Source organism: Homalodisca vitripennis, unplaced genomic scaffold (assembly GCF_021130785.1).
Source record: "Homalodisca vitripennis isolate AUS2020 unplaced genomic scaffold, UT_GWSS_2.1 ScUCBcl_5652;HRSCAF=12477, whole genome shotgun sequence".
Classification (NCBI taxonomy): Eukaryota; Metazoa; Arthropoda; class Insecta; order Hemiptera; family Cicadellidae; genus Homalodisca; species Homalodisca vitripennis.
The window spans coordinates 7,587-35,358 of record NW_025781784.1 but is presented as its reverse complement, the minus strand read 5'-3'; the positions used below and the strand labels follow the sequence as shown (position 1 = coordinate 35,358).

The window sequence follows — 27,772 nt, the reverse complement described above, 5'->3', positions numbered from 1 at the left end:
AATCCAGAAATGCCTATTAGATACATAGATTTTAGAGAAATGAACAAACCAATTTAGAATGGTTTCATTTCTAGGGAAGAGAAAGACGCATTTAGGACCATTCGAGATATTTATTAACATGAAAACTTACATTAATTTTACAACCATAAAAAGTGTTAGTTCTAATATACAAATACTGTACTTCCTTGAACAACATTATGTGGCAGGATCGGCTCCTCAATGAACAGTGAAGTAAGTAGTCTACAATAATTTGTACACAAGGTATCCAGGGAGCAGAAAGTCACAACTACGTATTCACCTTGGTCCCACAGCCCTCCAGGTAGGCTAGCCGTCTCTGCCTTAGTTCCACAGGGTCCACTTCTGTACAAACCAATATTTATCAGTTTTGAGATTTCATGTCACCATACTTAACTAATATTGACAAACAAGATAACACTTCATACCAACTGACCTGTATACCAGAACCTACACTGGTTTAACAGCAAATATTATACTGTCATAGAATACAATGAATGTTCAGAACCAAATGAAAAGATAGTGGGTACGAGAACAAACAGTCGATAATAATTATTTACCAACATGTCACTGCAGAGGAAGATGGGATGAGTGGGGTGCTAAAAGCTTTAGTAATCCTAGGCGTAATGGATTAAGTTTAGGTATTTGTTAACACAGCAAAAATTATCTGGTTTGTTTTAAAAAAAAGAGGAGAACAAAACAACAAAAAACCGTATGAAACCAAGATTTTTAAAGTTTTTGAAAGAGTAGTCGACAATCAGTTTAATTTGTTAGGAAACATCTATTGATGGACTAAATAAGGACAATATGGATTTTAATCACAGCCGGTATTCAATTTGTAACAGATTTAGTGAGTAAGAGAGAGAAAGAAAGTTTTAGGTTTTTAAATTACTTACAGCATTTAACAGCGTACCTTATAAACAGCTTTTAAGCATTCTAATAGCATTGGGTACATTGTAGTAAAAATCTCAACTAGTTTAAGTACGCTGAAATAGCTAGTGATTGTAGTTAAATCATAAAAGTTACTCATAGATGCAGAGGGCTGACATGGAGTCCTGAAGAGATCAATTGTGGCCGCTTTTTGCTTTTATATTTAAAGGCTTATCTCTGGAGATGGTGATGCCTGTTTATATGCTGTTGATTTTAATATTACTGTTCAAGGTAATTCAACAGAGTGTATTCTAACCAGACTGTTTGATAATCTATTATTACAAAACCATTTTGGGTAATATAAAGACTTTACTGAATCCATATCAATCAAATTTTACATTCTTTTCTATAAATCAATCTGGGAATAAACTAAACTCTGATATACATATAACATATTAGAAGTAAATTTTACAACACTATTTGATCTTTTTCAATTAACAAACACTTACGTTTTACTAACAACACAGATCATAATATAATAAGTCAAATATCCTCAATACAAAATGCCACAACAAAAATTTATAAAAGTAAATTGCAATATAAATTCATAAGCAACTACGAGGGTCAGTCAAATATAAACAGGACTTTTATTACTATACCCAACGTCCAGGTTGTAGCAGGTAGCCATGTTGCAGTAGTGGTAAAGGGCAGCCTGGGGGAGGGGGAAAGCTGCAACAATGCGTTCTCAGTGCTGTTTTGTTTGTCAATGTAGCCATGTCTGAACAAGAGGTTGTACCTACAGTTGCGCAACGAATTATTATTAAGTTCTTGACAAACGAAGGTGTTTAAACCAAGTGAAATTTTTGTTAGACTGTCAACTCAGTTTGGGGATAAGACTTTATCACGTTCTCAAGTGTACGATTGGGTTAAAAAGTTCAAAAACGGACGTGAAACAGTTGAAAATGAAAGTCACAATAGGCGTCCAAGGACCAGTTTGACTAATGAGAACATTTGTGCTGTTCGTGAACTTCTTGAAAATGATCGACGCTTAACGATATAGATGAATTTGCCAGTGAAGTGGAAATTAGTCATGGTAGTGTGCATTCCATCGTCACAGAGCATCTGGGTTTTTCGGAAAATTTGTGCAAGATGGGTCCCTCGGCTTCTAACTCTCGATAAAAAACAAACCCAGAGAGACATTTGCCAAAGGCTTTTGAATCGGCTTGAGAGAGAGGGGAATGGTTTTTTTAAATCGCATAATAACCTGTGATGAAACGTGGGTCCATCACTACACTCCTGAATCCAAAATGGCGTCAATGGAGTGGCGAAGGAAAGACGAAACTCGCCCTGTGAAAGCCAAAACACGGTTGTCTGCTGGGAAAGTTCTTGCCACCATCTTTTTTGACTGCAAAGGCGTTTTGCTTATTGACTTTTTACACGAACGTCGTACTGTGAACGCTGCTTATTACTGTCAACTTCTTGAGCAAACAAAAGCAGCCTTTCGGAACAAAAGGCGTAATCAGCCAATCAGAGATGTCATTTTGCTTCATGGACAATGCTAGGCCTCACACAGCTGCCTTAACCCAATGAATTACGCCAAATTTATTGGGAAACATTGAAACACCCTCCCTACAGCCCAGATTTGTCTCCATGTGACTTTCACCTCTTTGGTCCTCTCAAAGAAGCACTTGGTGGAAACCGTTTTGAAAGTGATGAGGAAGTACAGGAATTTGTGTGCAATTGGTTCAAGACACAACCTCAAATCTTTTATGAAGAAGGGATCCATAAGCTATCCTCACGCTGGGAAAAGTGTGTGAGAGTTGAGGGAGACTATGTAGAAAAGCAGTAACATGTAATCATTGTATTATTTAGCTTTAATAAACGTATAAGTTAAAAGTCTTGTTTATATTTGACTGACCCTCGTATATATTACTTAATTATTGTTTTCTATGGATAGAAAAGATAGCCTATGGCATTAGATTTATAAACTATTTGCAAAAATATAAATTTAGGCAGAATCTTAATACAACAAAAAAGGGCAAATAAGGATGATATAAAATTTGAAAAGTTTAAAGTTTGTGGATCTTAGTATACTGAAAAACAATGGTTATTTTGGGAACAGTAACTTACATGAAACTTTTTGTATATCCAGCACTAGATTAGAATAGACATATAACACTTACATTTTGTAGTTAATAATTATCGCTATAGAGTAGAATTCTGTGTAATAAACCGAATGAATAAGGTAAATGTATAACCATTTTCTAAAAACATATTTTTTAATCTAAGATTTCACTACTATGACTTATTTCAGAAATGTAATTTCTAACAGTTATTTATACAACTCTTTGACTTCATTTCATGTACAACTGTGCATTTTCATGGGTAAAGAAATTTAATGAATTGAAAAGAAAAGAAATCAACATTTATGTATGAGAGAAAATGAAGGAAGCAAGGCTTTAAAAAACTTATCATAGCAAAACCAAAACAAAATTACACTATCATTTCAAGAAGGAGCAACTTAGTCAAGATTCTTGTAATGGATCAAAACAAAACGTGAGAATGTAATTATTTTCCACTACTAAACCAATCGTACCTGGTGTTGTGGGTACATGGTCTGTTGGTACTGACTGAAGACTCAGCAGCAGGGCTTGTCTGACCTGTTCGTCTTCATCACAGTCGGGGGCTGACACATCAGGACTGTCATCACTCAGACTGAGGGCAAGGGCAGCAGCCAACTCTCCATCCTCCTCTGTCAACATATCACTCATTAAATATTACATTAGATACATTAAAACATCTTGTTATGGGATAATGTGGATTGTTATGTTCTTTGTTTCAACTGAGAAAGATCAAATAAAATTATCAACTCTAACTTATTGACAACTCACAAGATGGAAGTTATATCTGAGGAGTGCATGTTCAGTAAAAACAATTTAATTCTTTAAATTTTTTGGCCCGCTCAGCCCGCAAACGTTACAAAACGGTTTTCTAATTTGGCAACACTACATACTTCAAATTGAATCTCTGTGGGTGACAAAATGCAAAAAATATCTAATCTATTGTTCTTTTAATGTCCCTATGTTAAGAAGAGAAATATCTTTCCAAAATGACAAAAGTACCAAACTGCAGTATTCCTGTTCTATCAAAACTCTCATGTTAAAACCTGGCTTTTTGATCTCTTTGATCATAAAAAGCTTAATTATTTCAATTTTGAAGTTTGATGTATTACCATACGTTTTGGACAAACTTTTTTTATATTACCAGAAATAATAAAGGAAATAAATAAGGAAATAACAGGAGAGGTGATAGCAATGTAATATATAATATAAAGGAATTATAGCAATGCACAATCATTTCAATCTGACTGTAACTCCTACATGAAAAATGTGTCTGTTTAATTTGCTTGCAACATTCTGCAACTCTACAAGTAAAGTTGTTCCAATCAGAAAATTCCATACAACTCCCTCACAGACCCAAACTCCATTCAAGAAATATCAAAAGTGCTATACAGTATTCAAACCATCAACTTTCTTTTATTCTTGCAATTGGTAAGCATTCAAGATCATATTCATAATGTTTTTGAGATAAGAATATGTAATTTCTATAACAGTAAACTCACAACTATCTTAAATCTTTGATGTTTTTAGGCTCAGAGATGAATGAAGTTCGATTTACAAACATTGCAAATCAACTTTTAGATTTTGACTGAATATGCATGGCAGCATATGTAATAGATATATTTAAGGATTTAAATGTATAACATCTGAGTCTATTTCAGGTACTCCAGATCAAAACACAAGATTGAAGCAATAATTACAACATCTAAATTATGGACCAAAAGAGTTGAAAATAATTTACTTTGAAACTTCCCTACTATATACAGTCTAGTTTTGTGTTTAGAAACGATTGTCTGAAAAAGTGTAAACTGAAATATTAGTGCATCGGACCTTTGAAACTTCACTGAGAGTACTTTATATTTCAGTTTCAGATGTTAAAAACTGATGGATTTGTAATCTATTCACCATTAAAAGTAAGACTGGAGACCTAAAATTGACAGAAGCAGTGGAAGATCACTTTATTGATTTGTCAAGTATTGTAGTCTAAAAAATCTTTTTATTATCACAAATTATATATTTCTGGCCAAAGACACAACAAGACCAAAAAGATATATCTCTGAAGGCATATTATTATTAAACATTTTTTGCACAACCTATAGATGTAAACATGTTTTTGTAACATTTTTTACTGTATGAAGAATAAGTAGGTATATATTATATTTTAATACATCTAATTATGTTTTCCAAGTAAATGGCTTAAAACTATGACCTGATATTAAAAAGAACTTAGAAAAAAAGATAGATTTCACCTCACTGAATGAAAGCACTTAGCACAGCACTCAGTGAGACAAATTAAACAGTTTAACTGTTTTGTAAAAAACCATAATTTCATTTATACAATAAAAGTAGTTTGTAATTTGCAGTTATACTAAAAGTCTGCTTGTACTTATTTTAACCCATTGAGGTAGTAGCTAGGAATGCTATTACCTAATCAATAAAAGAATATTGGAGACCAGAGTCAACTAGGCTTATGTCTAATACAGTATTTCTTGGTCTACAAAAGTCAAATTTACTATAATGTTGCTCAACCTCATGGTCTTAAGGAAGAATAATATCATCCGAGTTGTCTTGGCTGGGAAATATTAAATAACCTCCATTCTGAGGGTCTGAGTTGTCTACAACTAAATCAGTGAAATGGTTTCTACATCAGGGTTAAAATAATGCAATCTCCAAAGCATTCATCACTATCAATGTCACATGCATTATACTCACAATCACTGTACAACACTTTATTAACTTCAGAATCACGCAAGTTTTCACATTCTATCATTACACATAATGTAAAATAAACAGTCTGAGAACACAGTTGTATAAGATGAGCTATCAGCTGATAAGCAGCGAAACAGACACAACATTATTTTTTTAATCAGGTTAGCCATTGTAAGAAAACGAAATTATTTATTTGGTTGTGGCATTTAAACACTTAGTGAGAGACATACCAACAATATCTAGTGGAAATACGGTGAACTACGTGATCAGTATATAATGTCAAATGCCGAACACGTAACCAGCATGTGACTCAGCGTTCAGTCTCAGCCAAGCGCCACATAACCACCACGTGTGTCTCCTCAATGGGTTAAAATAGTTTCATCTACCTATTTAATCTTCAATTAGGTTTTTGGCTAGTATGACTAGGAGTAGCAGTTGTAGTCAAATTAAAAGTGACATTTCTAATTTTATAATAACACAGGTTCAGAGGTCCCCAATGGCTTGATTTATTGAACTTTGGGACCACAATTAACTGAGAGGGTGTTTGGATGGCCTGGATCGGAGGAGGGTATTGTTAAATATGGGGTCCCAAAGGGTTCGGTACTGGGCCAGTGTTGTTTCTATTGGGTGTAAATAATTTGCTGTACTCCATTCATGCAACAATACTCTATGCAGATGATACAACTTATGGTAATGTAAACAGTACTCTAGAGGAACTTAAACTTAAACAGTAAAAATAAAACTGTATCCTATACAAAAATTTAAAACGAAACTATATAACTAGAATTTTTCAAAACTAAAAATATTAAACGTTAAGTATTTTAATTCCTCACCAGTCCATTTCTGTGTGGGATCTCATATTGATTTACTACTGCATATTTGAGTGCTATTATGATATTGTTACTATTTCGAATAATATTGTTGTTATTTAGTTTTTAATCCCTAGTCTCTTTTATTACTGTTCTGTTTTACAATTTGTTCAAACTTAATTTATGAATTGTTTGCTATTACTTATTTATTTATTTGTTATCATGTTAACACATTGTTATTGAACATTAGTTAAATTAGTTGGTTAAGTAACTAGTTAGTTTGATGGTTTCTTATTTTCAAACATTGATACTTTTCTTTCATAATGTTTAAATTTGACATTTTTTGTTGCTGGAACTCTGGATTTGTGTTAACTCCATTTTTTGTTATTTGTTTATATGTAATATTTATTTATTTTTTAATTTAAAATATTTAAATATTTTTTAGGTTAGACATAATTCAATTAACTAGTTATAAGCATTTTAACTTAGCTAATGAGCTGCATTATGACTTTGTCAATTTTTATGTAAATAATACAACAGTAAAAAGTTTAAATTTAAATTTGAATTTTTTTATGTAGAATCTACTATTCTAAAAGTAAACAATAACCACTCAAGTCAAAACTGTAATAGTAAAATCTTTTAAATAAATTGCCTTTTACATCAAAACTATTCCTGTATTATTTTAAATTTACAATTGATAATGAGTAACAGGATTTTTGACATTTGCAATCATTTGTAACGATAGTAAATTGTCCAAAATAGTACTGTTTTATTATCTTTAATATGACAGTTACAATTTACAATTACAATAATGACAATTTAATCCATCATTTCTACTGAAGTGATATGTATATTTTAAATTAAAAGTGTGTGGCATAGTTCACCTTGACCAAGACTCATCCTAATGGCTTTCTGCAACTCTGAATCCTCATCCTGAGATTTTGACTTGGCTACTTCAGAGAGTAGCTTCGGTTTCTGCGTTTGTACAGCAGGGGTTTGAGCAGCAGGGCTTCGTCAGCTGAGCATGGAGCAAGGTCACCCAGCACCACAAATATTGAGTAGCCTAGTACAAGACACAAGTAATTTCTCTTTCAATTCAAAATATCAATTACAAACTGTTACTAACAACTACAACTAATACAATCTAGGCACAAAGATCCTTTTAAGACTAAGCTCGGGGACAAACTGTTCTTTTCCCTCGGGAAGGAAAAAAAACAACTAATACAACTACAAACTATTCGTCACAATGGATTGTAACTGAAGAAGCAGCCAATCTCGCTCTATGTGGTTTTTTGTCTGACAACTACATTATGTCTTCATACCATGCCTCTTGAAATGTGATCAGCCAAGTCTAAGCTCCTTCACACCACATGATAACTAAATATGAAAGAAAATTGCTTTTTTTATTTGTTCATAAATGCTTTAATAAAAATAATTAGAAGCAAATACACACACATGCACAAACAAACACAAATGTGTACATGCACACGTGCACACACATGCATGTACGCACACAACTTCAAGTTTAATAAACTAACATTGCTATCAAGCTACATTTAAAATTCTTGATTTTCACCAGGCCCCAAACTAAGGAAAATTCTTATGACTTCTGGCTCCCATTCTTTCTCCATTGTACTTAAAGATAATAATATTTCTGATGGTAATAAAGCTGCAACTCATACATTTTCTTAGGGTCTTTCACATTTTTCACAAGTTACAAATATCACAGCCTAGATCAAGTATACCCTTAAAAGTAAAAATAATAACATACTGATGTATGCCAATATCAGCATTATGCTAATAAAAATAAAATTCAAGGGTTATCTATAAGCTAAGTCAAAGAAATAATAGGAGTATTAGTTAATCTGTTATTGAACATTTTTTTAAACAATGGAACATATTAACCCTTAAAGTATGGCATAAGGATTTATCCTTATGGGAGTGCCGATGGCCGAGCGGTCTAAGTCGTTGGACTTTGGGCCTGAGTTAGAGATAACGCAGGTTCAAATCCTGTCTGTGACCATTGCACTTTTTTTCAGTACCATTTACCTTGTACTGTATCGACTCTCCCCCTTATTCTGTTTGATAAGATCCTCGCACAGGCCAGTGGCCCATGAGGGCGGACAGAATAAGGCTTAAAAGGGGATCGGCCTCTCCTTAAAAACAAAAACAAACAAAAATATATATCCATACCATTAGAATTGTGCTAATAACGGCACATGATAATAACCGTATTATTTTATTTTAGTACATTACAAGTTACAAAAAGCCGTGAATGTGTAGGAATTGATAAATTTATTGATTTATGACTGTTGGAATGTGTAACATGCCAAATATAAACTGATAATGAGTTTTATTCTTTAGTGTCGTTTCGTCCGATGATGCGTGGTGACAAGCGGATATATGCTTATGGCGCACTTATGCATATGATGCACCTAAGTGCAGAACACGGCCGCCAGTACAAGTAAAGCTTTTTACAAAAATAAGTTTCTTTAAAGAAACAAATAAATAGAACTTTTGGCAAATACTAATTTAAAAAATTCTAAATGTACTGTAAAATTATGTTTTCGTTTTGTGATATACTACTATAGACTAAATATTACATACTAGAATACTTAAGCTACAAAAAATAAGATACACTGATTTTCTTTCTGTACAATGATTAGTGAATATTTCCTTTTAATTTTAATTTTGATGGCTAGTTATAATAAATTTGGTTAAAATTTAAATCAAAATAATTTTTTAATTATAAGAGGTTTTGGTACAATATTGAACTATGGGAATTGAGAATTTAAAATTTAAGTTAGGTTATAAATACAGAATTAAATTAGTGTCTCAACGATGATGTGGCAGCTAGTAAGTAGAACAACGTGATGATTCGAAGGGTGGTTGTACACAGTATGCTAATTGTATCCAGGCCCAATTTTCTTCAGTCCTTTAGGGGTTAAGTTTAAGTAAGATTCTGATATGTTTTGTACCCTTATTGTAAACTTTCTAACATGAAATAATTTAATTAGACTCTAAAATATGATAGAAACCCTACGAGTTTGTTACCTTCCTGTTGCAGCTGTGCCAGGAACATTGCCAAGTAAGTGTTGGAGATGAGCTCTGGGCCAGTCAGAAGGGAGTTGAGGTTAAACCACTGGTTGGCAAGCCGACGTATTGTGAACCAGTGATCTCTGTAGTTACATATGTAAGCCTTCATCTCCCTACAACAGATTAAAATATATTACTGGACCAATGAGCAGGGAGTTGAGGTTAAACAACTGGTTGGCAAGCTGACGTATTGTGAACCAGTGATCTCTATAGTTACATATGTAAGCCTTCATCTCCCTACAACAGATTAAAATATATTACTGGACCAATAAGCAGGGAGTTGAGGTTAAACAACTGGTTGGCAAGCCGACGTATTGTGAACCAGTGATCTCTGTAGTTACATATGTAAGCCTTCATCTCCCTACAACAGATTAAAATATATTACTGGACCAATAAGCAGGGAGTTGAGGTTAAACAACTGGTTGGCAAGCTGACGTATTGTGAACCAGTGATCTCTATAGTTACATATGTAAGCCTTCATCTCCCTACAACAGATTAAAATATATTACTGGACCAATAAGCAGGGAGTTGAGGTTAAACAACTGGTTGGCAAGCTGACGTATTGTGAACCAGTGATCTCTATAGTTACATATGTAAGCCTTCATCTCCCTACAACAGATTAAAATATATTACTGGACCAATAAGCAGGGAGTTGAGGTTAAACAACTGGTTGGCAAGCCGACGTATTGTGAACCAGTGATCTATGTAGTTACATATGTAAGCCTTCATCTCCCTACAACAGATTAAAATATATTACTGGACCAATAAGCAGGGAGTTGAGGTTAAACAACTGGTTGGCAAGCTGACGTATTGTGAACCAGTGATCTCTATAGTTACATATGTAAGCCTTCATCTCCCTACAACAGATTAAAATATATTACTGGACCAATAAGCAGGGAGTTGAGATTAAACAACTGGTTGGCAAGCTGACGTATTGTGAACCAGTGATCTCTATAGTTACATATGTAAGCCTTCATCTCCCTACAACAGATTAAAATATATTACTGGACCACTAAGCAGGGAGTTGAGGTTAAACCACTGGTTGGCAAGCCGACATATTGTGAACCAGTGATCTCTATAGTTACATATGTAAGCCTTCATCTCCCTACAACAGATTAAAACACATGATTATACATGCAGATGGTATTTTTTTGAGAATAATGGAACTTATAAATTAATCTAAATCAGTAATATTAACAAAAATTTGCATTGATTGTAAGTAATGTCAATTTGTCAATTTAAATAAGTTACAATTGGCATGATGGATAGTAAGAATCACTCATTATTTCTTCATTCTTGGTGCAAAACACGTTTGTATATATTTGAACCAGACTTGAGCACCATTGTTTAATTACGTTACCTGTCGTTTATGATTTTATAATTAATGTTTCTCCCAAGATGTTTCACTTCTGGCTGGTTCATATCTTCCAGTTAAAACTACATTGGGTACAGCAAAATGGATGCGTTACTTAAATCATAATAATCTTATGCATGCACATCACTAAGCAAAAATGTTGAGTTATTGAGGTGCAGGGGTGGATCGCTAGGTGTAGTCTACTGCACAGGATGACTTTTGGGAGTTTATGGGGCTCCTTGAGTAATAAGCAGTTGCTAGCCTGCACTTAACGGTGTACAACCCCCACCGGCTTTTGAATGGAGAGGCTGGTACAAAGCTGTCCTCCTCTTCTTCTGTGACATGACTGAGATGTAGTTGCTGCTTTCTCTCCTCATGGATCTGAACACTTGGCAGCCCTACCTGCATCCTAAACATCCTGATGTAAAGGTTCTTTTAGGACTAATTGCAATGAGAATTTCTTGTTCTAAGGAAAAACTATATATTTACCTCTAAAATGGTCATTATTAATAATTGTTTTTCAAATATTTGTTTTGAAAAATTGTTTGGCAATTTTGGTCGGCCTACTATTAGAAATAGTCGTCTATAAATTGATAAATATTTTATCATAGACAAAAATAAAAGATCTATATATTATGTGACTAAAAATAGTTTTTCTTCAATAAGTTTTGAATAACTTTAGAGAGGAGAGAAAGAGTTTTCAACTTTAAATACAATTTTTAATAATATTTTAGAAAAATCTGAAAATGTATAAAGCTGCAATAGTTTAGGATCTTTACTTCCATATGTATAAAGGCCAGACCTCAATGCGTCAATGTATTTGGTCAAAACACTGAATAGACTGCTAGTAAAAACCTTGATTATCCTATAATAATAATAACCAGGGTCATATTGAGACCGGTTCGCTTAGATATATTTGCAGGGGCTCAGATCTACAGGGAACCCAGGCCCGGCACCATCCCACGACATGCTATAACCCAATTCTCAAGCCCAGTTTTGATGTTACACTTTAAGAATGTTACACTCAATCCAATAACACAACATTTACAACATATAAAATATATAAGATTGTTTGATGTATTTATCTATTTTAAATCATAAAAAGTGTTGATAAGTTTCTGAAGAGAGCAATATAATTCAGACTTACGGTACGCTACTAACGTTGTCAGTAAGGGTCCTGTCCTAGCTGAGCAACTAAATTCTGTTGGCAAATAAATGTTGTAGAAAATACATGAGGTATGATCTCAAAATGAAGTTTTTTTTCCATTTTGATATGAAAAAATCATTTGGTGCAGTTTTTGTATGGAGCATCCTAAGTATATTTATTTATGTAGATAGGATGATATATATGTATATATGTATATTGTTTTGTTTGGGGCCTGCCAAAGCTGTGTACAGCCCTGAGAATAATCGCTATGCTAATGATGTAGAGACAGAATCAAACCAATACACTAGATCAGAGGTCTCCAAACAAAAATCCGCTGGCCAAATCTGTCAATAGCAAAATTTTTGTCAAGAGCAAAATTTCTGTCAATAGCAAAGCGCTAATGGAATTTAGTACTGTAAGTGAGATATTGGTGCCAGCTAGGTGACATAGTTACTGGTTAGATCTTATTTTTTAAATAATATTTCAAATAGTATTTTTTATTTATTTTATTATATTAATTATCTATTCAAGTATATCTGATTTAAATATTGGCAACAGTTAAATGCTGGAGCCTTGCTTTCTTGGAATTCAGTTTCTGACACTATTTTTAACAAGCATTGGTTCACTGCTTGTTCAAATGTTGAGATATGAGGTTGTAGCCATAGAAAAGGAAACTGAGTAATACAGGGTGTGGTAGATAAGTAATGAGACTCAGTCTAGAAAAACAAATTTATTGATCCGATTTGTACAAAACGTTAATATTCTTCAAAGTACTCGCCTTGGGCGTTGACACAACGTTGCCAGCGCATTTTCCAAGCTTCATAGGCCCCACTGTAATCCGTTGGAGTTATCCCAGTTAGTGCCTTCGTGATAGCACGTTGGATGATCGGAATATCGTTGAAAAACGATGACCCTTCAGGCATCTTTTTACCTTCGGAAATAGGAAGAAATCAGGAGGACTCATGTCAGGGCTGTATGGTGGCTGTGGCAGAACTTCAACTCCAATTTGGGTCAAATAGGAGGTCACGAGGCTTTTGTTCGCGGGGAGCACTCGGGGAACCAATTTTGCGCAAACTTTCCTCATTATCAAATCTTGCGTAAACAATTTGGTGAACCGTAAATTTATTCACGGAGACCTCATCGGCGATCATTTTGAGGCTTAAACGACGGTCGGAGTCCAGGAGTTCTTTCACTTTGGTCACCGTTTCATCCACACGACTCTTTGAAGGGCGTCCAGATCGTTCCATGTCTTCAACAGATTCCCTCCCGTTTTTAAATTCATTAAACCACCGGAACACTTGAGCTCTTGATAGGGCGTGCTCTTTGTAGGCCTCCGTAATCATAGCAAAAGTTTCCAAAGCAGTTTTGCACAAACGAAAGCAAAATTTGATTGCATACCGCTGTTCTATCGAGCGATCCATCTTCAGCGTTTTCACAAGTGTCACGGGCACACAAGCAACGTAATACACGAAACTCGACCCTCACTGCGCCAGAGCTACGACGCGGACTGCGAACCGGTTCTACTGCTCAGATCCCCCACCACGTGACCTGCAGGTGGAGACCGCACTGCGAGCGACTGGGGCGCCGCGCGGCGGCCAGTCTCATTACTTATCTACCACACCCTGTACATCCATTATATACTAGTCTATCAGAGCACAAGTTTAGACGACAAATTCACTAAATGTAGCGTCCTATGTGCCCAATGTTCCTAGTACAGAACAAACGAGGAAGTATGAAGTCTGTAGAGGGGAGTGTTGACAATATGATATTTAACCTCCATCTTTCACAAATAGCCAACTCTACTCGTGCCATCTCCAAGTACATAACGCTACACAGTACAAGCGTCACTAAATTTGAAGTGACAACACTACCTCATGGTTAGAGCTAAGTGGATCGATCTGTAGTACGACTAAGTTACTGGTGTCAATAGCCTAACCTAGCTTTACTTTCTCATTCTCAATCAGTATCAAGCAGTACAAAGCAGTATCACAATCAGTGAGATTAAACACCTTTTCTGTAGTTTTCAGCTTTTGGTTTGTGTATGTTTGTAACATTCAGTTGACTTATGTTTATTTACAGATGTAGAAAATTTCCCTTGTGTTTCAATGACATGTGGAGTGATGACTACTTTTTAGTTGATAACAAAATAGTTTTGTGTCTGATTTGTAAAGAAAAAATATTGTAGTTTAAATAGTACAAGGTAGGAGTACACCACAACAGGTGTAGTGTTACAGGCTTCACTGAGGTTCAATGCAAATTGTCATCAAAATCCCATTTCATAATGACAGAAAACCAAACAATAATACGGCAAAGATATTTTTACATCCCCCAGCAAAACAAAAAAGAAACTATTTCAGGCTACTGATTGATAAGCTTCGTTGGTTGTACATACATCATAGAACTCATTCTTATCTGTGTAAAAATAAAGTTTCATGCAAAATTTTAAGTCTTGAGATGAAATCTTGCTAGAGATATCTTGCTACATAGTACATTCACAATTTATCAATTAAATTGGGATTCATATTATGTTTAAATAATGAAAGTCTACACAGTAAGTCGCCATAAAATAATTTTGGGGTGTGTTGGGATAGTTAGGCTACATGTGTTAATAGTCAGTCGTATGTCACATGTTAAAATCTCTTATTAGAATATTGAGTTGCCATAAAGATTACCCAAAAGACCAATGTAAAGATATTCGTTAACACTCAGCCAAATCTATGAAGTGACATGCAACTTCAGTGTTCCTCATATAGAAATAAAGCTTCATGCACAATTTTAAGTCTAATTGGTCAGTTCGCTTTAGTGATATCTATTGACAGACAGAAATGAAATTTTTCAGACAAATACCCATAGACATCATGAAATAAAACATTACAAACGCAAATATCTTCAAATTATAAAAGTGTTTTTCCAAGGTCAGTCCCAAGCAAAAAGTGCAATGTTAGAAAAATCCATGCAATCTCAACGTGACATTGCTAAATGTAAACTTCAGAATGAGGCTGCTGTGTGGTGAGTTTGTAAAAACTTATATTGAAAGGTGAAAGACTTATGTTCCAAAACCAGCAAATATTTCATTCACTAAGCTTTTACCCACATATGATTGCATGCTGAACAAAAAGATATAGGCCTTGATTGACATTAAACACGAGTTTGAATATCCCTGTAGGTAATTTAAGTGCCATTTGATTACTTTCAATGAATCTGTGGATGTGTCCGATTCGGCTCAAGTTCTTTTTAAAACGTGTAGTCTGATTCGCCTCAGTTATTTTTAAAACGTGTTGTCCGATTCAGCTCAAGTTCCTTTTCAAACGTGAAGTCTGTTTCAGATCAAGTTCTTTTTCAAACATGTAGTCCGATTCGGCTCAAGTTCTTTTTCAAACGTGAAATCCGATTCAGTTCAAGTTCTTTTTAAAACATGTAGTCCGATTCGGCTCAAGTTCTTTTTCAAACATGTAAATAGGGGTTTAGAAATCATCAAAGAACTGGCTGAACTTTATTAATTGGAAAGCAACAATTCTAGGAAAGAAAGTTTTTCATAGGTAAATGAAACAATTTCTAAACTTTAACTTGATTTAAAAAACGTGTAGGGAAAAACTAGAAATGGAATAATTTTACTTTTGGCCCGTTTAGCAGGATATGTTTGGAATGCAGTTGAAAATGCTGGAGATTATAAATTCATGGAAAATGATGTTTCAGAAATAACAGTGAATTATATTAGAACTTTCTGAAATCATTGTGATGCTTTCAGAGGAAAAGTGCTGCAAAGATTGTTTAACTACGCTACTGATATATGGTTGAAATGCACAAAGTAATGCAGGCAAAGCAAGCTCTTAGAAGAGTTGTCATGTGATCACTGGCTCTGCAAGCTTACATTTGCAGCAGATCTTATACCACTCATCTCATTTCTTTTAACTTAAAACTTTAAAACCAATAATACTCATAGTGTGTACGTGTGAAAGTTTTAAGAACAAAACTTACACTCTTCAAAAACCAGTTGGAGGAATAAAATTTGGAACTACTTTTAAAACATGAAAGTTACAGCTAAAATCCTAAAACTTGAAAGTTGAAACTGAAAATATACCCTTAGAATATTGCAAAGAATGATACAATAATGCAGATTATCTTCCATTTTACAAGTAGAGTTTCAAATTTACTTCAAAGCCTAATTAAATTAATACATTGCACTTATTAATCATTTATTAAAAGTCCATCAGCAAATTGTTACACATGCACGTTTTTGTTGCATGTTTTTGAATAATGACTTCAAGAGAACAAAACATTTTATAAGAATGTTTTCAGTTCTTTTATCAACATACAATAGAGCATGGATTATCCTAAAAATTAGTGCAGGAGGGTTTTCAGATCACTGATTTTTCGAGTATTCGAACATCAGTGTAAAAAACATCTAGTTTTTGGACGTTTTTGGACTAGAACACACAATAGAGCCTTTTAATATCACACACAAATATAAAATATGATGTGAAGGTAACACATAAAGTAGGTATTGCACACACAGTAAACACAATACAAAATTACAAATTACAGATTTCAATACCAGACAAGATTTTCATCAACACAATACCAGGGGTAAAAACAAATTAGATCTCCCTCAGCACAGGCTAGTCAAAACTGGCAACTCTTTTAAATTCAATTGCATAACTTTTTATAATAAGCTGCCTGCATCTGCTACAATGACTCCTTTCAATATTTTTAAACTAAAGATAAGTAACTGGCTCATATGCAATCCATTCTACTCTTTAAAAGAATTTTTAGATTCTGACATAAATATCATTTTTTGATTAGTTTGATTTGTAGATTTCTGATTTTCTATACTGTATTAGCTATAACGTAATTAACAAACCATGTGCACACTCTTCATAGATTATATTAAACCTGTTACTTGGTCATAAAATTAGTATAATTATAGTACAATATTGTAATAACTAATTTTGTTGTTGTAAATATCAGTGCTGTATATTTTGACGATGCCTATTTCATATTGTTGTGACCAATGGCTAATAAACTTCTTGATTCTTGATTCTTGATTCTTGAATTTTGGCTCAGTGACCTGGACATCGTAGAAACAGTATAAAATTTACGTAAATAAGATAAAATAGGAACAGTTCAAAATCAACCAAAAATTAGATACATATAATAAAAGAGTACAAAATTAACTTAAAAGAAAAGTTTAACATGTTTGTTTGCTTTAGCTCTGACATCTGTTTTTTTTTCTTTTTCTTTTTTTTTCGCTAAGTCTAGTAGGCGTTTTAAAGACATCAGCTGCACAGCTCACATTCATCTTGTAATTCCATTTAATGCCAGTCTCAAAGCACTAGAAGGTTTTTTCACTGATCGGACCTTTTTCATCTGAGACGTTGTCATCATCTCGACCATCGTCTCCATCAATGTCATCTTTAGGCACTTGTACCTGCGCTATTACATTGTCATGTGTCTACAGTCCATAGCCAGGATCATACTCATCACACTCTAGCCACTCATGAATGTTTTCTTGGTCATATTTTTCAAATCCTGAAGACTCTAGAGCTCAACCACATATGAAACGAAGGTGTCGTTGGTTGGTTCTTCAGGTGTAGGCCTAGTTTCAGAGTCAAATGTTAGACAAAGCTTGGCCTTTTTTTCCATAGTCTATTTAATATTAGCTCATGCTTCTGCAGCCATATTAACAGCATTTTTTAAATTAGTATCTTAGTATATTTCAAGGTTTGTTTTATTTTCTTCTTGGTCAATTAGTTCACTACGAAGCAATGCTTTTTTGTAGTGACGCTTGAAGTCCTCAATCACTCCCTGGTCCATGGGTTGAAGGACTGAGGTAACATTCAGTGGAAAAAAATCACCTTAAACTTTCCATCTTCTCTCACTAGTGAAAGGTTTGAGCAATGACTCGGAGTGTTATAAATTACCAATAGCACAATTCCAGTATCCCCAGTGTTCATCTGATGTTTTTTAACCTCTGCCTGGATACACTACCCTACCATTCAATAAATATTTTACTATCCATCTACGAGTTTTTTTTTGTTTCTGTAGATAACCGGAAGTCATTTTATTCCTTTAAAGCATCATGGATTCATAGATTTTCGAATGGGCAGCTAAGGTAACCAATGTGTGCCATGTTGTTTCCGCGTACCAGCTGTTATGCGAGACTTGCTGGCTTTAAATCCAGGCGTTGCAAATTCTTTTTTAGAAATAAGGGATTTGGTCAGCATTTTCTTCCAATATAATTCAGTTTTATCTGCATTGTAGACGTTACTTTCCTTACTATATCCTTTGTCAACAAGCAAACTTAAACATTTCTATGAACTTTTTAGCAGCACCAGCATCAGCTGACAGCTTTTCCCCCTGAATATCTATCTCTCCAATCCCATACCTAGATTTAAATTGTTTCAGCCAACCAGTGAAAGCTTTAAAATTGTCACTACCCTCTAGTTTTTTCTTCATTTCCAATACTTTTTCGCAAATCAAAGGATCACTTATGGGTTGGCCTTGGCCTCTTACCTGCATGAACTATGTGTAAACTACGAGCGGCGCTGCATGTTCAATGACATGGTAATGTAGATAATATAGATCCTATAAATCATACTGCTGATATATTATGCGATTTTTATTGATACAATATATTTATCAATGAACATGAACTTTTAATTGATTTTCAACAATATAATCGATGCCAACAATGCAAAGGAACGAGTGGTAGACATGCACAAGAGCACACAATACCATCTAGAATCCAGCGACAATAAGAATCTTCATAATCATAATATACGACCCAAGTCGGATAGGGCTGACCAATCTTAAAATTTCAGCAAGATTTGGCTTTCAATTAACCGACATTTCTGATGACCGACTTTTGGATGATCAACGCTCTGTGATTAGATCTGAGAACCTAATTCTCAAAAATGACTTTTGTGAAATCCTATTATAGAGCAAATGTTTCTTACGAATACCTAAAATCTATATTGGTTATGGGGTGTCAAAGTTTGAGCCATGATAGCATGACATTGTTGGCCAAAAACAATTATATAAATCTCTCACACTCACAAGAAAGACAATGGATAGCTTAATAGGACTTTAACTTCTTGTCAATAAGTGCAAAACATATCAATGTTGGCAAATAAGAGACAAATATATTATGTATGAAAATGTTTGATAGTTTTCATAAGAAAACTATTACTCAGTTACCATAGAATTTTCAGTTTTTGGTTGTTAGTATACGTACCCATTACCACATTACCTTTCAATACAATGTATGTGAAAGTACTTGGCCCTCCTGCCTCCAAAGATCTTTCATTTTGACCCTCGAACGAAAGTTTGGAGACCCCTGCACTAGATCAAGTACAGCAATAAGATTTTGATAGTAAAAATTTAATAATAAATTAAACTAAAAACAACTTTAAATTAAGTATATTGCAATAAGCTAATAATTTAGAAAAGAGTATACTAATAATAGACATTGCATATTAGAACACTGGTAATAATAACATCAACTCAACGCCAGCTACAAACACACAGCTTGTTTAAATTTAATCAATCCCATTTAAAATAAGCAAAATCTCCTAAACCTATGTCACTTACAGTATACTGTACCATATGCAACTCATAATTTTTTTGATGATGCCTACTGCAGCCACATCCATTAATAGTCATATTCTTACAGTTTACGAACACTTCATTCTAAATACATTAATATCAGCACAGTCCCCTTAATCAATCGCTATATTCGAAAACATCAGGAAATTATTTGAAAGATACTCAAGTATAAGTATCTTTATATTGGTGGCTGATACTCCTTTACCTATCATTTATGTACAACAGAAAAGTATCAAACTAAAGAAAATTACTTAAAGAATTTATCTTTTTATTTCATCACTCATCTTATGCAACAGAAACTAATACAACCGATGGTATATTTCTTTCTTAAGAGAAATGACTCTATCAATGTAAATGGGCTTTTATACTCCGGACAGATAGCATGTAACCAACGTAAATTTTCAAGTCGTCAATGACTAATCTCAAGTCTACTTACGCAGGGTTAGTTTGGGCTGCAACAGCTCGAGGCTCCGTACTGTTGTATGGTATCATTTCTAGCCCCCACAGCTCTAGAGCACTGCTGATGACCTGCACCGAAAAGTAGCCACTGTCGTCCATGTTACCGGAAGGTTGCTACACAACATACATACATACATTATATCACTTTGGCTCATTTTTCAAGGTAAAAGACAAGGATATGTCACACCACATGTCGTGTATCAGGCTTTTCTGAAGTTACATAGAAAATTTCAACTGTGTGTGTGTGTGTGTGTGTGTGTGTGTGTGTGTGTGTGCGCGCGTGTGCGTGTGTGTGTGTGTGTGAGTGTGGGAGTGTGCGTGTGTGTGTCAGCTCATTTCAATTTTATATACCTCGAGATGTCCTGTAACATATAGACAGACCGATTATCTTACAAAAAACAAAATTTAACACTCTCCAGCCAGATAAAAGAGAAATTGTGTCAGCCGACTGAGTGATAGGTTTCCATGACACTCAGCCAACTTCCATGGTTGAACATGCACCACCATAGAATTCATTTTTGTCTAGTAAAAATAAAGTTTTATATAAAATCCTCCAGGTAAAATCTTTTTAAGGTATCTTGTCACATGATAAATTCATATTTTTCTTTATTAACTTATGTTTCATAACAGAGTATTTAAATAATAAAAGTAACTGTGAGCTAGGGAGAGTACTACAACACAAGAGTGCAATAAAATTAAATAATGTCACAGACTTAATTATAATTAGGTTTTAATCAAATCACACTTTTAGTGTATGGTACCTCTCATTATACGGAAAGTGTTAAAATCAAGTGGTAGACACTTTTGGATACCCTAAGGCAAAGGTAGGAGAACAAAATGGCACACAATGGCAAGAACAAATGGCAAGTAGAACAAAACATTGTGAAAATTTTATTTTTGGTGCCATTTCTAAACCATCCAGGTAGAGCCAAACATTAAATACAGTGTGCTGAAAAGTGAGAATTGTAACATATTTCTAGAAAGGGTGCTTCTTTGGTAACATTGGATACAAATTTGTATATGCTGAAATTTTTAACAAGGTAACAGTAAAATAAACCTACAAAACTCTACAATTTTTGACAATTTGGACCACTCTCTATACAAGAAGTGAACTAAATTAAAACATTTTTCAGTTAATATAAACCTTTAAAATTATAAACTGCTCAATTTACTTTCATATTCGAAAATCTTTTAAAAAAGGACCTCTTCCCCCTCCCTACCATTACCATTTTGGGATACTTTTGGGTGTTAAAAATTATTTTCTCGAATTATTTGAAGTTGAAATATTTTAGTGTTAGTTAAAAGGAATAAGGTAGGTTTGTCAGTCAGCCATTACACATTGCGGATGGATGGTTTCCCTCATCCTGTATTGGCTAAAATACTGGGTGTCTTAAATTCCCAGTTCCCCATATGAACTTTCTTATAAATAGAGATGGAATGATTTACTTTGGAGATCTTTATATGATCAAGAAGGTTTTCAATGTAAAACAAATTTGACTCCCTCTCTCCCCCAAATGGGTTATTTTGTGGATGTCAACATTTTTAAATAGGAACCCCTAGTAAAAGACACCTCATTTTAAAGGTATTATAGATCACAGGAAAATATATATAACCAAACTGGTTCAAAAAGGCCAGACTCTCAACTTCTGCTTGCTTATGATGATGATAGTCCACACAATAAGTCATACTTTCTGCAAAGAGATCTGCATTGAACTGTAACTGGAAAACTCCTGGAAGCGCATGCAGAGGCTCTATTTGTTCAGTTAAGGAATGGATGGATGGTTCTAGAACACATGGAGATTGAAGAAACAAGTGACAGGCTTGAGAGAGAGAACTTTATTGGGTCCATAAGCAAGAAGAAGCTGGAACCTGCTGTTCAGGGAGATACCCTAGTTGGGGACCGGATTGACACTACTACAAGTCTCTCCACATGGTATTTGTAAAAGACTAAATCTCTCCCAGGTGCAAAGAACAGCAGAATTCATATCTTAGTTATGGTAAGGTAAGAGTATTTAAGGAATGGTATCCAGTAAAAGTACACTGCCTTTGTAAGTACAGTTTGTATGTTGAGAGGGCCTGAAGCATGTGAGACACAGGACACCACACACAGGATACTGAAGACAGGATTTCCAACCAAAGAAAAGATTACATGGGTTTTAAACTTATTTTTAATTTTCATACCTTATTTTTATAAAGATATATTAAGACGAAGCAGATACGAACAACTTCTAAAATCAGACATTTAGGGCTTGTTTAGGACAAAACTTATTCATACGATTACCAACCGGTATCAACTATGGTGGGCAAACAAAGATTTGCCACATTACAATTATAAGTATTCCAATAAAATTATAAAGAAACACTGAGGAATTATACATATGATATTTTGTTTAACTGTTCTAAAATTGAATTTACTTAGAAATGTCACTGATTGGTATAGTTATTTGTTTGAATGCCTGGTTCTAAATGTAAAAGTAGAAGTATAACTAAGCATTAACTCTTAACTTACTTCTAAAAATCGCCTATAATCTTCACTATCAACTCCACTCTCTGCCATCCGAATTCTCTCAGCTTCATCCATCTCTTGAGCCAGGGCTGCCAAGTCAACTGCTGTGAAGTAAGATCCTTGAAGTAGAGCATTAAGGCAGTGCTGGGCACACAGAGACCCTTCTTGCTGCACAAAATCATAGTACACATGAACTTCTGAATATGTCTTACTCTTATATTAACTAATACTATATTATTGTTATTCTGTTTCTTAATTTTTCAATTTTGTTATAAAATAATAATATCCCTATAAGAACTACATCAAGTAATAGCAGGTACAGTACTTACTTAAAAATATTTAGAAGTCCACCAGAGTGAACAATGAAATTGTACAGGTTAACATAATTTACAATAGTAGCCTAATAATATTTTATCACATTGTATATCTTTTTAGTACCACATCTGGCACCTGTAGCCATATAGTAAATATTACAATTTAAAATAACATCTAGGAATCTACAAGAATGAATATTATATTAAGTATTGAAACTCATCATAATTTATCATCCCTTGGACTAGTTCATCATCAAAGTAGAATAGAACACACATCTAAATCAAATACCTTCTACTGAGACATATTAGCTTAACTAAACATAACATTGTCTCTGACTAAAATGTAGACCAACGAGTAAGTTTACAGTGAAAATTGTTTACAGCATTCCAGTTTTAAATAAAGTGACCTAAATGGTTTGATGTAGTTGCCAGCACAGAGACAGTGCTTGATTTTACTCTCAATAAAATTTTATATATTTTGCTGATTTGTTTAATCTTTAAAACACTGAAAATGTTATTTAAATCTTTCATACAAGAATCAGGTTTTTTAGCCAATTTACTGTTTTATGCAGTCGCCATGCATTCATTCATTTTATACACAGTGTATCAATATACTGTAAATATCAAATGTTTTCTATAAATATCATATAGGGGCTTTTTTGATGCAATCAATAATTTCCAGAATAGTGAAAATAAAAAACATATGTAAAGGCATTTAAATTTTAGTGGGCTTAATTTTGTATTGCAGTACGGTATTTCTTACTTTTTTCAATGCCACTAATTACTCATTTTTAAGTGCTATGAATGTCAATTTTACATTATAGTTAATAACTTACAGCTTTTAAGTAATAAATGTCACCACTTTCTCCTAGGAGAGATTAGAGTATGAAAAGTATACCATTTGCTAGTCAATTAATGTCACTTATCTTGTGTATTGATTCATTGGTGATATATGAAAGCAGGGCAAAAGAAATTGAAGTTTAGGGCCAATAAACCAATCACAACTTTCCTGACTTCAGATCTCGTTGGACAATCTGGCATGTGATCTGAGGTCGTGAAAGCAGTGGTCAGAAATGCCACTGACCATCAGCACAAGCCGACATCACTTTCTTTTGAGAGGCAGAAAAAAGAACCGATCGTTATAATGACATGCAATTCTCACAGTTAGTATAAAGTCTTCTTTCTAATAATAGTTTATTAGATCACCAATAAGAAAATCTCTTCCAAAAATAGTGGCCTCCAGATAATACCAAAGTACTGTACTGTTATGGTTTCATTATTATTTAACCCTTTAAGGAGTGCGTGTAAACGCTACATAATGAGTAAGGACGTTATATGACATATATTATTGTAGTGGGCCAAAAGAGTATGGACGTCATATGACGTTTAGCCTCTGTATTGTTGTATTATCGTAAATGCATTGCTATTACTGATTGCTTTTAGTTAGATTAGTCTGTAAAATGGTTCCATCTATCGGCAACATACTCAACTTCCATTTTTGTGTTCACTTGTGCATTCACTTGTAATCAGATTTTACCACCAGATCATAATAGCCACCTGGTAGAAGCCACTGACTGAAGGTTGTGTTGCGCAAGCGTCGCTTTGCTGTCAGAATATGCTGTCATATTACACTAGCCATTCCTTGTATACTGCATACTGTGGCCATATTTATCTTGTGAGAGTGACTTATATTTGTTGAGCAACTATCTAGTTTGTCACTGTTATCCAAATAGCAGTCAATATTTATCGAGTCTGTCGTAGTTAGGAAATAAGACATTTGATTTTGAAAAAGTACTGTAATATTCACTTGTAGAACATGTATCCTTTTTTATTAAGCTTTAGAATATAAATAGAACACCTTTAAGAGAATTTAAGGTTTTTTATTTTTTACTCCTTTTGGTAATTTTTAGGATTTCATCCATTACTCATTTTAGCCTATCGATAGAAGACGTCATATGACGTCCATACACCTTAAAGGGTTAAATTAGATTTCTAGCCTGTCAAATGTCTCTTCAGTGGTTAAGGTTCCTTTAATATATATATATATATATATATATATATATATATATGTGATTATGGCATTGTATATATTAAAATTATTTTTATAGTTTCAAACACATAATATGACTTTGATTTAATATTTTGAAAAGTTGTTATCAATTGATTCTATTATTCAATATATGAAGCATTGATGATTATTGGCTTATTGTACTCTACTCGGACTCAATACATTTTTCTACCAGAACTAGGCTTACCTTGAATACCTTCTTCTTTGCCTTTAACCAACACTACTAGATTAGCTGCATCATAACTAACCTAACTTAACTAATATTCATATACTGTTCAATTTTAAAACTTATATGCAATTGGTAAGTTTAATTCCTGTCAAGACAAATCAAGAAATAGCATACAAGATGAACTTGTCATCACACTGATTAGGTACAGTTACTAAAGGGCACTTAACTATCATGAGCTATTAGTTAATTACAAGATAAGCAAGTAAGCCAATGACACTTAAAACATTGACTACATACTACACCATCACCATTAGCCTACAACTAAATATTAAAAATCAAGTATTAGCCAGCATTAAAAATGTCAACATAGCCTGCGCTTACATAAGAGCACGGAAAAACCTAATAGCCTTTGAAACTGAAAATATTTTAAACTACAAATCTTATCTCATTGAGATTCTTGAAACAAAACCTTAACTTACTGGACTTCTAAAATATCAAGCCGTCTTGTCTATCTGACTTTGATAAATGAAAAGGAACATCATCATTGAAAGTTGAAAAACTATGTTAATAAATGCACAAGAGAAACAATAAGTGGTGTACAAGATATTAAGGTGTTGCAATATAACTAGCCTTAGGAATATTTGTCTATATCAGATATTGTGTCCCCGCCCAACAGGGTTAGAAATGGTAAGCTAATTATATTTATATCACGAATTTGAGTATTAAAATGTGACACTTAAGGATTAAGTCAATTTAAAAACCAATAATTTTTGTGCAATTACTATTTTAATACCTTTTCATGAAAAATTGAATCCATCGTCCGTCGTCCGGTAATTACAATCAAATGTGACACTTCTATAAAAACAAACAACTGATTTTAACTTTACATGCCTTTTCTGGAGTTATTCTCATGCCGCGTCTGCAATCGTAGGAAAATCGTAAAATCGTCAGGTTAGCCAACAAAACTAAACAAGAGACAAAAATAGTTCAATTTCTATGTATATATAACACAATTATTGGTATGTCTATGTTTAAAACACTCACATAGATTTCAAGATATTTGACTAGGTAGCCTTATTAACGAATATGGAATTATAAATAGTAAGGTTTTCTGATTGCAGTACGTCAGCGTTTATTTAGTATGGTTTCTAAGACTGCATCGTTGAGGTTACTGAATGTACTAGTCATTCAGAGAATGTAATGTTGACATTAATTTACTTAATTTAGAAGTAGGCAGGCAGGCAGCGGGTAGGCCGGGACTCTTGTCCCTTCTCTAGTAGCTTCTCTGTAACAAACAGAATGACTACTGGTCGTAGTACGTCCAGCCCCAAGAGGGGCTATTTTGCGTTGGGTCGTGGGGAATTGTTAGGTGTGTGGATTTATTATTATGTAGGAGAGGAGTGGTGTAGTAGTATAGGTCGTGGTGTTAAGTGGAAAGTCGTTGTGGTGTAGTCTATTTATTTTTCTATGGTGGGTCGTCTAAAATTACTTTGAGCTGTGGTATTTTCCATGGGTGGACGGCTTCCCTAGTTGCCCACTCACGGATGTGCTCCCACTCTGATTCGGCTGCTGCTGCGTAACATGGCTCTCGCCTGGCCAGTGATAAAGTCATGCAGGCTGGTTAGTCCTGCAGACCGTAGGACGACCGTGTTTCTGACGAACCATGGTGTGTTCGTCAGTTGGCGGATTGTCCTGTTCTGGAAGGCTTCTATTGCCTTCCTGGTCGTCTTGGAGGTGTGTGGGTACCAGGCGGGAGCCGCGTAAGTCACGATGGGGCGGACTATCGTCTTGTACAGCAGCAGCTTGGTGTTGATGGGAAGTCCGGAGTGAGGTCGCAGTAGTGCCGACAGCCCTTGGCGGGCGGCCATTCCTAGGCGGATCCTCCCTTTGGCGGCAAGTCCAGTCGTGAGAGTCCTGTTGAGGACGACTCCCAAGTATTTGATGGACTTGGTCCACCTTAGTTGGTCCCCCTGCAGGTGAATTTTCTCTCGCTGGACTGGATACTGGGGGTGTTTTGTGAAGCAGATTGCCTCGGTCTTCTGGGTGTTTATCCTGACTTTCCACTTCCTCAGCCAGGGGTCGAGTTGTTCCATTTGCCTTCTCATGTAGGCACATGATAGGCGGATGGTGGCCGACTTACTGTAGAACAGTGCGTCGTCAGCATAGAGGGCGAGAGACATCCTGGGAATGACTGGGATGTCATTAGTGTACCACAGGTACAGCACTGGACCCAGTACAGATCCCTGTGGCACGCCCGCGGTGATGGGCCGAGAAGACGACGCGGCCTGTTCTACTGCAACAGAGAAGGTTCTGTCGGCCAGGTAGGACTGGAGTAGTCGGAACAGGCTTCGCGGAAGTGGACTGTGGGCCAACTTGTAGAGGAGCCCTTGATGCCAGACGCGGTCGAAGGCCTTGCTGACATCCAGGGAGACTGCAGTGGTGACCAGTCCTTGGTTGTGCGAGTCAGTGAGGTCCGAGAACACTCTAGTCAGTTGGAGGGTGGTGGAGTGACCCCGTCGGAAGCCGTACTG

The 27,772-nt window shown here is 34.8% G+C and overlaps 1 pseudogene; it reads right to left on the bottom strand.

Annotated features, from left to right (window-relative positions):
* Positions 1-298: 298 nt before the first annotated feature.
* LOC124373474 lies at positions 299-26,187 on the bottom strand (annotated as a pseudogene).
* Positions 26,188-27,772: the final 1,585 nt, after the last annotated feature.